The sequence below is a fragment of the Anabas testudineus genome, chromosome 18 (genome assembly GCF_900324465.2).
Source record: "Anabas testudineus chromosome 18, fAnaTes1.2, whole genome shotgun sequence".
Taxonomy (NCBI): Eukaryota; Metazoa; Chordata; class Actinopteri; order Anabantiformes; family Anabantidae; genus Anabas; species Anabas testudineus.
The window spans coordinates 14,019,296-14,030,767 of record NC_046627.1 but is presented as its reverse complement, the minus strand read 5'-3'; the positions used below and the strand labels follow the sequence as shown (position 1 = coordinate 14,030,767).

The window sequence follows — 11,472 nt, the reverse complement described above, 5'->3', positions numbered from 1 at the left end:
GTCAAGAAGAAGAAATTCAAAGTAAAGTGCTCTGGGAAGAACTGTTTCCAATAGTTTTTCTTTGGTCATATATTCTTTATGTGCAACAGAAATAAAAAAAATACTGATTAACTAACTGATTAGTCATTAATATTGCACAAATTCATTGTATTATCTATAACAATTAAATTACTATCACACACAGACACATTTCCCTCACAATACATGTTCCAGGAACACATTCCACACACTAATATACATTGTAATTCTTTTATAAAATTATAATCAATTTATCATTACAAATACAAGAAGTTATAACCTTAGCTGGGTATTATTTCATACCAATAAGCAAACATAACATCAGTCAGTTACAGTAAACAAGTTTCCTATTTAAATCACAACACAGATTCAAAAATCTGAATCTCATTCAAATGATCAGAACAGTTAACAAATTATAGCTGATTCTTGTGCAAACATATCACATCCTCTGCATCTTCTGCACACTGGTCCACTTTATGTTACTTCACTTTACTTCAGTTCACTTCAGTACCACCCTCAGTTGAACCATGTTTTAAAACAGAGCAGAACACAGACATTATCATCACAAAACTAAACCTGTTACCATCTCTAAATCCACTACAAGATTCCTGTGACAGATTAAATGACTAACAACATAATTTAATACGTCCTAAAAGTAATTTACTGTTGTTTAGATAAAATGTAACAAAACCAGGTTACAAGTGAAAATGAGCTCAAACTAAAACCAGTGATGTGTCTATATGAGAATAGTTAAGTAATGAATGACTGATATAAATGTAATGATGAGTGTTACATGGATGTACAGAATGAACGTATCAGGTGCTGTGCTTCTGTTTCTCTTCCTCCGAGTTGGTTAATGGAACAATTCATAACTTATAAAAGCTCAGAAATATGCCATATGACGAAAAACAGTTTTTTGAGGCAGAATAACAACAAATGAACCGGGGACCTAGGGCTCATTCTATAATTTAGGGTACATGTCAGGTCAATGGGCTGTATTTATCATATTTACATTTATTTATTTAAAGCAATGATCTGTTTTATATTGTTCCATATTTCTCCTTCATTTAATGAAAAAAAAGCTCTTAAGAGTAGCTCTAAAAACCATATTTATGCATTACATAGTAATTACACATTAACTGCCTAAAACAGTTTGTACTTTATATTAAACAGCGGCATGACAACGAGAGAAAGACTGCAGCAATATTCAGAGTCAGAAAGGCAATTTCTATCTTATTTGTACTAAGCTGCACCAGTGGGGGTTCCAGGCACCTGGAACCTTTTTCGAAGCAAGCCATGGCAAGGGTGCCCCAGCTGGAATTGGAGGTCTCCTAAAGAAGAGCGCTGAAAAACATCCCTAATGCTGAGGTATTCTTCAATGCACTGGTTAATGCACAGACCACTGGTGAATGCTGTACATCAGTGAGAACAACGCCACAAAAACACGAAAAAATGCCAGACAGTCTCCTCATAGTCCCATCAACCACGCACATTCACCAAGTCATAACCATTACCCCGGGAGAACTCGGGTACCGCAATGTGAGCTGCCTTTGCTCAGCGAGACGCACCCTTTGTCAGTGTAACTCCAAAACCTTTACTTTGAGCTTCACGCATCAGCATCCACACAGAAAGACAAAAGTCAGAAACCATCCCAGCTTCCTTTGCAAAACTCAGACATTATCATCAGAGGAGCAAAAGTAACACAACATAAAACTGACAAGTTACAAGCTAGTTAAAGTTGGCATTTTTTTGAATGAGAAAAAGAAAGAATAAGAAATTATGAAATACAATTAGTTGGATGAGTTTGAAATTTGTATAATTGAGGGAGCAAGATCACACATCTTCGCATGGACTTGATGGACACCAGTGAGAACTACATCTGGACCAGGGAGACACCACAGACACTATGGATTAAATGTTCAAGTTTTTCAAGTTATGTTTAAGCTTCCATAAATTATTATTCATTGTTCTAATGTTTTTAAACTTTTCAGTTGATCTCAGTATCTTTATTGCATTACAATTAATGTGTCTACTAATGTGTTGTGTCAACTGTGTTAATTTGTTCGTTAACTGTGTTATGTGTGTTTTTTGTGTCTTAAATCTTTTAAATGTTGGCTAAACTGCAACAAAAAATGTGTGGGGTATCTCTGAAGATAGAGGCCTTACACAAAGATGATAAATTAATTGTAAATTTAGTGTAATGTGGATTTAAATCTAGCCCCACTGGTTGCAAGCCAGTGACTTTTGTGCGGGTCCCAAGCCCGGATAAATAGGGAGGGTTGTGTCAGGAAGGGCATTCGGCGTAAAAATTGCCAAAATAACTATGCAAATCATCCACAGGACTTTCATACTGGATCGGTCGAGGCCCGGGTTAACAACGACCACCACCGATGCTGTTAACCTACAGGGTGTCGGTGGAAATTTGACTAGTGTTGGTCGAAGAAAGAGGGGAGGCAGAAGGGTTCGTGGTCAGAAAGAGAAGGGAAAAGGCAGGAGCATAGGTTTGAGAATAGGGACTCTTAACGTTGGCACAATGACAGGGAAAGGCAGAGAGCTGGCAGACATGATGGAGAGAAGGAAGGTAGATGTTCTCTGTGTGCAGGAGACAAGGTGGAAGGGCAGCAAGGCACGTAGTATTGGAGGAGGATACAAACTGTTCTACCATGGTGTTGATAGGAAGAGAAACGGGGTAGGAGTGATCCTGAAGGGGGAGTTTGTGAACAATGTTCTAGAGGTGAAAAGAGTCTCAGATAGGGTGATGAGCCTAAAGCTAGAAACTGAAGGGGTGATGGTGAATGTAGTCAGTGGGTATGCTCCACAGGTTGGCTGTGAGTTAGAAGAGAAGGAGAGATTCTGAGTTTGATGAGGTCATAGAGAGCCGTGAAAGAGCTGCAGTTATCAGTTAAGCCAAAGCAATCTTCTCCACTAAAGGATCCTAGTCGCTCACAAAAACGTCATGCAGGTCATCAAACAATGAGGGAATCGTCTGAGACATCCCATAATAGCTCATCAGAGAGTGATCCTGATGAATACCATTACAGGTCAGGTTCACACAGACATAAATCTCCCAGGGCACATGTATGTGTATGATGTAAGTAAGTATGATGGATTCAAGAGACAGGAGAAATATAATAGACACTGTCACTCTCGTCACCAAACACCAAGCCCCATAGGTGGACGTGAGCAGTTCTATAGGGGCCCAGCGCCCACAATCCCAGCCATGATTCACCCAAATCCTCGAGAGTTCGATCGCCTAAAGATTGCTTTAGACAACCTCCTCCCTCATGATGCATCAGAGATGTTCAAATATCAAATACTTGTTGATCATCTGAAGTCAGAAGAGGCTCTACTGATTGCTGACTCATACGTGAGTGGTGACACCAAAGCTTTCAGGATGTTTGCACTTCGTGTGCGGTCTTTGGTCAGCATGCTAGAGCAACTTGGAGGAAAGGGCAAAATAGAATTAGAGTGTGGCTCACATGTTTCCCGTCTGTTAGGAAAGCTCCCTCATGATCTGCGCTCTAGTTTCCGCCGTTTCATTCATCCTCTCAGGGTTCCCATACCAATACTTCTTGACCTTGCTGACTGGCTGGAGTATGAGCTGCAAGTGCAAGAAGATAATCTCAGGTTCATCGTCAGCTCAAAGAGGGAAAAGGAAATAAAGCCCAAAAGACCAATCAGAACCTTCAGCAGCACAAGGGCCCTCTGCAGTGTTAATGAGCACAACAGCCCAGAAGGAGTTGGCTCCACCTCTAACGTCCACCTCCTTGCACTGCATGACATTAATCACAGGGCTGGTAATGCTACAGATCAAGTAACAACAAAGCCAGAGCACAATGAAGTCCATTCAAACAGCAAAACAGAGGAGGTGTTGTATATTGACAGACCGCTAGAGCAGAGAAAGGTGCTGCCTGAAAGGAGAACCAGAGGATTTGCCCCTGCGAACTGTCAGACAAGAGCTACAGATGCTACACGGTGCCATGGAGTGCCATTCTTTCACTATTTCATCAGCAGCTGAACCTAAACGTGTGTTTAATATCAATCGAGCATTTACTGCAAAACGCCTAGGATTAGCAGAACACACACATCCAGTGGAGGCTCTACAGAAGAAGTATTGGCACCTGAGAGATCTACCTCTGCAATCTTTGCACTGTGTCCGTCCTGTGTTGCTGATTGGATCAGACCATCCTCATCTGATCACCCCGATTGAACCAGTACACCTGGGACCTCCTGGAGGCCCCGCAGCAGTGAAGACTCGCCTTGGCTGGACTCTCCAAGGCCCAGCACAAGGACTAAGATACCGCCTATCAGAGCAGCAGTGTCTTTTCACCTCCATTCTGTCACCTTCAGCAGACATATACAACCATGTTGAGAAGCTGTAGCAAATGGACATTATGCCCCGGCGGAGTGAAAAGGCCTGCATCCGATCACGCCAGGACAAAGAGGCCCTAGCCCTCCTGGAACAGAGAACAGTGAGGAAAGAGATAAAAGGTACTCAGAGATATGCTACACCGCTCTTACGTGTACAGCATATGCCCCCACTCAAAGCTCCAAAGGACGCAGTTCTTCCCCAGCTGAGAGCTACAGAGAAGAGGATGTTAAAGGACCCAGAGACAGCAGCAGCTTACAGAGTTGAAATACATAAGCTGGTCACGGCTGGCTATGTCCAGAAGTTGGAACCTGGTGACGAAGACACGCCTACCAGTTGGTATATTCCTCATCATATGGTGAAACACAATGGAAAGAACAGAGTGGTTTTTAATTGTTCATTTGAGTTTTGAGGTGAGAATCTTAACAAGCTCCTGTTGCCTGGGCCAACCCTAGGCCCCTCCCTGCTCGCTGTACTGCTGAGATTCCGGGAGCATGCTGTGGCTGTCAGCAGCGACATTCGCAGTATGTTTCACCAAGTTAAACTGCTTCCAGAGGACCAGCCTCTCCTCAGATTCTTGTGGAGAGATCTGAAACGAGAGGAACCACCCAGCATATATGAATGGCGAGTGCTTCCCTTTGGCACCACATGTTCTCCCTGCTGTGCCACATTCGCCCTCCAGAAACACATTATTGAACACAGCTGTGAGGTTGAGGACATCAGAGAAGCAGTACTGCAGTCATTCTATGTTGACAATTGTTTGCGTAGTCTAACATCAGAGAATGAGGCCAGAGTGCTTGTGGACAAATTGCAGGACATATTAGGCAGTGGTGGGTTTGAGCTGAGACAGTGGGCAAGTAACAAAATCACTGTCATCTCCCACCTTCCACCTGAGATCAGATCAGACAGTGCAGACCTTGTGAACAACAAAGGTCATCGTTGGCATTGTTCCTCAGATACTCTGACCTATAATCACCACTCATTCACACACTCAACTGTAACCCTCCGCACCATATATCAGGTGCTAGCCAGTCAGTATGACCCCTTAGGGTTCATTGTGCCTTATACCACAAGAGCTAAAGTGATAGTGCAGAGATTGTGGGATAAGAAAAGGGACAGGGATGACCCCTCACTCCCAGAGGGTCTTCTTCACATGTGGCAAGAGTGGGAGAGTGAGCTTTCCTCCCTGAAGAACATTGTCTTGCCAAGATGCTACACCAGTGAGGAAATGGAATCTGACACTAACCACTGAGAAATACTCATCTTCTGTGATGCTTCAGAGCCCGCATATGGCTCAGTGGCATATATTCGTACAAAGAACACAGAAGGCAAAGTTGAAACCGCCTTTCTCACCGCCAGATCCCGTGTGGCACCTAAACGGCAACAGTCCATTCCCCGCCTTGACTTGTGTGCAGCACTAACAGGGGCACAGCTGGCAAATGTGCTAAAGAAAGAATTTACACTCCTCATTCACCAGATGGTGACAGACTCAACCACTGTGCTCACATGGCTGTCCTCAGAATCCTGTAGATTCAAAGTGTTTGTAGGAACCCGTGTTGCAGAGATTCAGGATTTGACTGACAGAGAGGCATGGAGGTATGTGGATTCTGCAAATAATCCTGCAGATGATATTACCAGAGGCAAGCACCTTCAGGAGTTGACAGCAGACAGCCGCTGGTTTCAAGGTCCTGCTTTCTTGAAAAACAGCTCAGATCAGTGGCCACAACTGCATCAGATACCACCTATCTCTGCAGATTGTGAGGAGGTAAAAAAGACTGCCTTTTGTGGGCTCATTGCAGCTCTCCCAGCTGTTCCAGACATTGAGAAATCACAGACTTGGCCTCAGGTTGTTGCAGCCACTGCCCAGTGCCTACACGGGGCGGCTACCACTCCACTTACTGCAGACAATTATCGAGAAGCAGAAAATAGCTTACTTCAGCGAGTACAGCAGGAATGTTTTCCTGATGACTATCAGAGGTTGATGATGGGGAAGTCCATCTCAAGCAGCAGTCGCATCATCACTCTAGCCCCAGAGTTTGATACCGTGGCACATCTCATTCGAGTCGGTGGCCGACTCCACCATACTACTGTCATTGAGGCCGAGACCCTCCATCCAATCATTCTTGATCCAAAACACAAGATCACACAACTCCTTATCCAGCACTATGACGACCAACTTCACCATCCAGGATGTGAACGTGTATTCGCTGAGCTGAGGAGGAAGTATTGGATTTTAAGGGGAAGAGAGGCTTTCAGACGACATCAGCATCATTGCACTGAGTGCAGGAAGTGGCGTGGAAACCCAAAACAGCCTCGAATGGCAGATCTTCCACCAGCGAGGCTACGCCTCCACAAACCAGCATTTTATTCAACAGGGGTTGATTGTTTTGGTCCATACCATATAAATATTGGACGAAGAACCGAGAAGAGGTGGGGGATCATCTTCAAGTGTATGACAACCAGGGCTGTTCACTTGGATCTCCTCCCATGTGACCAATTAAGGATAATTGACAGCCTGCACATTTTCGAGACTGTATTTTGCAGCGCTTTAATTAGATACATATTGTGTATTTATGGTTGAGTTGTCTAATGCTAAGTACCATTTCTTAATAATATGATTGATTTACTGGTTTAGCAGACTTGTATTTGCTTGAGCTAGGAAAGTGCAGTAGAGGGAATTGTTGTGAAGTAAGAGCTCCATCTTTGGCAGCGATATGCGTAATGTGAACGGTAAACTCAGTCATGCTTAATGTTATGGGAAAACATATTGATAATTAGGTATAATTGTTCTACTTAGTATTGATTTTGTATTTTGTATTTCTTTCAGAAACCACACACAAACGCATATAAAAGCACACAATGTGAATATGATTGGAATAAGGAATGCCGGAATAAAGCTTTCCTAAAGGAAAAGAGGAACTCCAAGTTTTTTGAGTGATCTAACAGTCACTTCAGTGGTGGGCAGTAAAGTATCCGAACCCAAGTACAAGGGAGAAGCCAGTGTCAGCCATCTCCATTTTTTCAGATGTGCTCTTTTTACTCTGTTTCATTTCTTTCTATTTGCTCCTATTTCTGGACAGTTTCTCTGTCATCATACAATGAAAGTTAATATTTTAGGGTCACAGTTTTTGAGGAATCTCAAAAAAATAATAAGTGTGACAACCAACCCTGTTCTCCCCTACTTGTCCTCACTCATCATTTTAAATAGGAACAGAACTAAACCTTAATCACAGTTGAATTGACCTTAGAAAGGCATCAAATGACTTAACAACTCAAGATGTATCGATATCAGTATAGTCCCTCTTTAGACTTTAAATCCTTTTAGTAACTTGTAGTTTACTTGTAATAATATCCCTTTACTTTAACATTTACTGAAATAGTTGAGCTTACCAGCTAACTATTAGACCAAGGTACTCTTTAAACCTTGCCAAAACACGAACACATGGACATTGATTTTATCTCCTTGACGAGCACAGTATGCACGGTTAATAAAGCTGAGTCCCTAATTGCAATTTCCAAATTTAACCACTTCTCACACCACCTTACTTAATGGTTGTGGTAGAGCTCTTTTTGGTTTTGGTCTGAAAATGTACACGTTCAACAGTCTATTCACCGTATTTTGCAACCGATATGCCGACGTTGCGTTGTGGCCTCTGCTGATCTGATGCGTCGGATGCTGCGCCGTCATCCGCCGCGGTCCTGTCGTCTCTCCTCCCCGGTCCTGTCGTCTCTCCTCCCGGTCCTGTCGTCTCTCCTACACGGTCCTGTCGTCTCTCCTTCCGGTCCTGTCGTCTCTCCTCCCCGGTCCTGTCGTCTCTCCTCCCGGTCCTGTCGTCTCTCCTCCCCGGTCCTGTCGTCTCTCCTACACGGTCCTGTTGTCTCTCCTTCCGGTCCTGTCGTCTCTCCTCCCGGTCCTGTCGTCTCTCCTCCCGGTCCTGTCGTCTCTCCTCCCGGTCCTGTCGTCTCTCCTCCCGGTCCTGTCGTCTCTCCTACACGGTCCTGTCGTCTCTCACTGTAGCTCTCTCACGCCAACACAGACACAGGTCGGTTCTTTAAAACGGGCGTTTATTTCTTCTCTTCCTCTTGTTTCTTTGTCCAACCTTAACGCCGTGAGAACTGCATTTTGAACAGCACACAGTACATTAGCAATTAGCCATTTACACGACACCTAGCATGTTCGAACAACAAATAAAGACATTTTAAACACATTAAATAAAGTACATAAACAAATACCTCGTTGGCCGCTTGTCTAGTTCTTTGAGTCTCTTAAATGTCCGTCCCCGGCTTCAGTGGTAGACAACTCAAACTTGAAGTACAACACAGCAGAGTCCCGATGGAGCCGTCTGCTCACCTGCAGTCCACGTGGTGAGATGCTCACCTGCCTACTCCCGCTGCATCTCCAAAGTCCCGCGAGACACATCACCCCATGATAATGTCCCTTAATCACGACGTCAGAGCAAGAGCTCGGCACACACAAGTAGCACATTACAGCGAACAACACACTGTGACATCAACATTTCAACACAACTATTTTCATTTAACCATTTAAACAAAAGCAAACAATCTGCACCACACAATAAACTCAACACCATGAACCAACACAGAGGCACTTACAGGTGTGTTACAGCAAAAAAATCACCTTACTCTGAGTTTACTGGCGATTTGCCGACTTTGAAGCCCAGAAATGCAGATTTGAACTTCTCAGTAGTCCGATTGCAGTTGACGTGGAAAGCGCATCAACCGTCCAGTTTCGATGTTTCCGCCCCAACTCCGTGCAGAAGCTGCTCAAATGTTCTCTATGTTCTGCAGAAAATATCTATGTTGATGAAGATGAACCAAACACCACTCAGGAGTCGTCTCACTGATGAACCTTCACTCAGTCCTGAGGATTTCCTCAGCTCAGAGCCAAACCCCAACTTGAACCAATGTGCATCAGAGTAAATCAGAGTGTAGCAAACTGAGCTTGAATTAATGTTTTCTTTATGACTTTTTCTACTGCAAGTCATGGACTGTTAATAGTTGAAAGATTGTAAATTAAAGTAAATTATTATTATTGTTAATGTTTTTTTTGTTGTTGGACAGTGAATATTTTAATTAAAAATGAACTTGAAAGACTACAGATAGAGACACAATAATGTATTTTATTTATTTAAATAAGAAATGAATACCACTGATGTGTTTTATTTCAAATGTAATTTCTCAGTTGTTTATAACATTAAGCTTTGCTTGTTCCAGATTCAATGTTTATGCAAAACTAAAGTTTGTTTCCATATGAAAAGGTTCAACATTACATAACTGAAGAGATGGAAAACATGAACAATTGCAGTAAATTTTTAAATATATATCGAGTTTGATCCGCGACTTCGTTCCGGGCCAAACTGCGAGTCTATTTGATTTTCAATCAGTTTATAAGAACTGATAAAAACTACTTTTGTTTTCTGGTCGACTGATCGAGACGATCGATTTATTTGTAACATATCGTCCTTAAACACAAAAGTCAAACCAGCTGACATTGAACAACAAAACATGGAAGATAAAACTGCACTTTACCTTCTTCTTTCATTTCACACTCACTCTGGGTTTATATGGGATCAGGTCGCTTTGTTCAATCAACAGCGCAGTTTTTCAATTTGAGATCAACTTTAACAATTTAATGTTAGATTTTGTTAAACTTTCTTTCAAAACCCTCCCTCCCATTAAAAATATCTCTGTTCACATCTGTTTCAGATTTCCTGTGTTCCCACCCACAGAATTCCAGGACTGACTGACCAATGACATCGTCAGTTACATTTTCCATAAGGAACCAATTAGGATGAATGATCATACTTTGCTGTTCTTGAATATAAAAACTAAACCATTACACTTATGTAAGACACAAACACTTAAATGAGGCCCTTGACTTTGACTGTCCAAGTTGAAAGAGCAGGTCTAAAGTCACTTTTCTTCTCTTCACTGTGGAAAAGTAATCGCTCATCCACAATGTAACAGATGATGTCATTGGTCAGTCAGCCCTGGCATCCTATTGGTTGGTGAATTTAGATAGAGTCCAAATGTGAGAGCAGCAGCAACAGGAGACGATTTTAGCAGAAAATCTAAAAGCAAGGTGGAATGAGCAGGACACGGGAAATCTAAACACGTCCTAGAGACACTGAATCTGTGCGAGTATCTGTTTATTTTAATCCTGAGACATGTCACCTCTGTTTAACTGTGTTTGTTATAAATAAACTGTGTTGATGAATATAGTTCTGTATTGGACCTCTCTGATCCAATGAACTGAAATATATATAAAGAAGATACATTTCAATGAACCAGGTCCTGACTGAGTTGATAAATGAAGCTGTACTTTATTAAACTTATTCTGTTCACAACATGTTGACACTTTTTCCTCCTCTGCTCAGTGAATGTTCTTCCTGCTTCAATCCTCTCTTTCTCTGTGGTATCACTGAGTAGGGAACTTGTCAGGGTTTTTCTTTTTCAGGTCTTCTTCCTGGGTCCTGGGGTCAGGATTTGGACACTCAGTCACAAAGTCACCTCCCTATTGAGGGATGTTTTCCACTCACTCTGAAGCCTGAATGTTGGCCATGTTTACAGACAGAGGGAAGCTGCAGCTACAATTATTGAACATCCAGGAAGAAGAGACAGTGTTGATGTGTCTCTTCAATAGACCAAAGACAGATACATCCAGGGGCTGCAGGCGGTGAGAGCAGTGAGGGGGGAATGATAGCATCACAATCCTATTCTCTTTAATATAGTTAAACCCATCAACAGACAGGAGGGAGCTGTGATTGTCTAGAAGCAGGACACGTGGTCTTTATTTGCTGCACTTTGTGTGGACTACAACACTTCCTGTTGGAGCAGAAATTAGAAAATGGTCCAAAAAGTTGATTCACATGAAAATGAAGAAGGGGGGTCCTGTTCCCAGTGGTAGAGACGGCACAGGAGACAGAGACCAGGGTTCCTCTCTCAGCAGATGTCAGAGATCCTCTCCTGGCTGACACTTTGTTTGCTTTATGGACAGTGGTAACACCAGTTTCATTCATACACATGGACTGGGACTCAAACTGGTATTATGTTTATTGAAACCT

The 11,472-nt window shown here is 42.6% G+C and overlaps 1 protein-coding gene across 2 annotated transcripts in view; it reads right to left on the bottom strand.

The window, feature by feature from the left end:
- LOC113157652 (hyaluronan and proteoglycan link protein 4-like) overlaps window positions 1-11,472 on the bottom strand; it is a 106,121-nt gene that overhangs the window by 74,040 nt on the left and 20,609 nt on the right. The window lies entirely within an intron of this gene.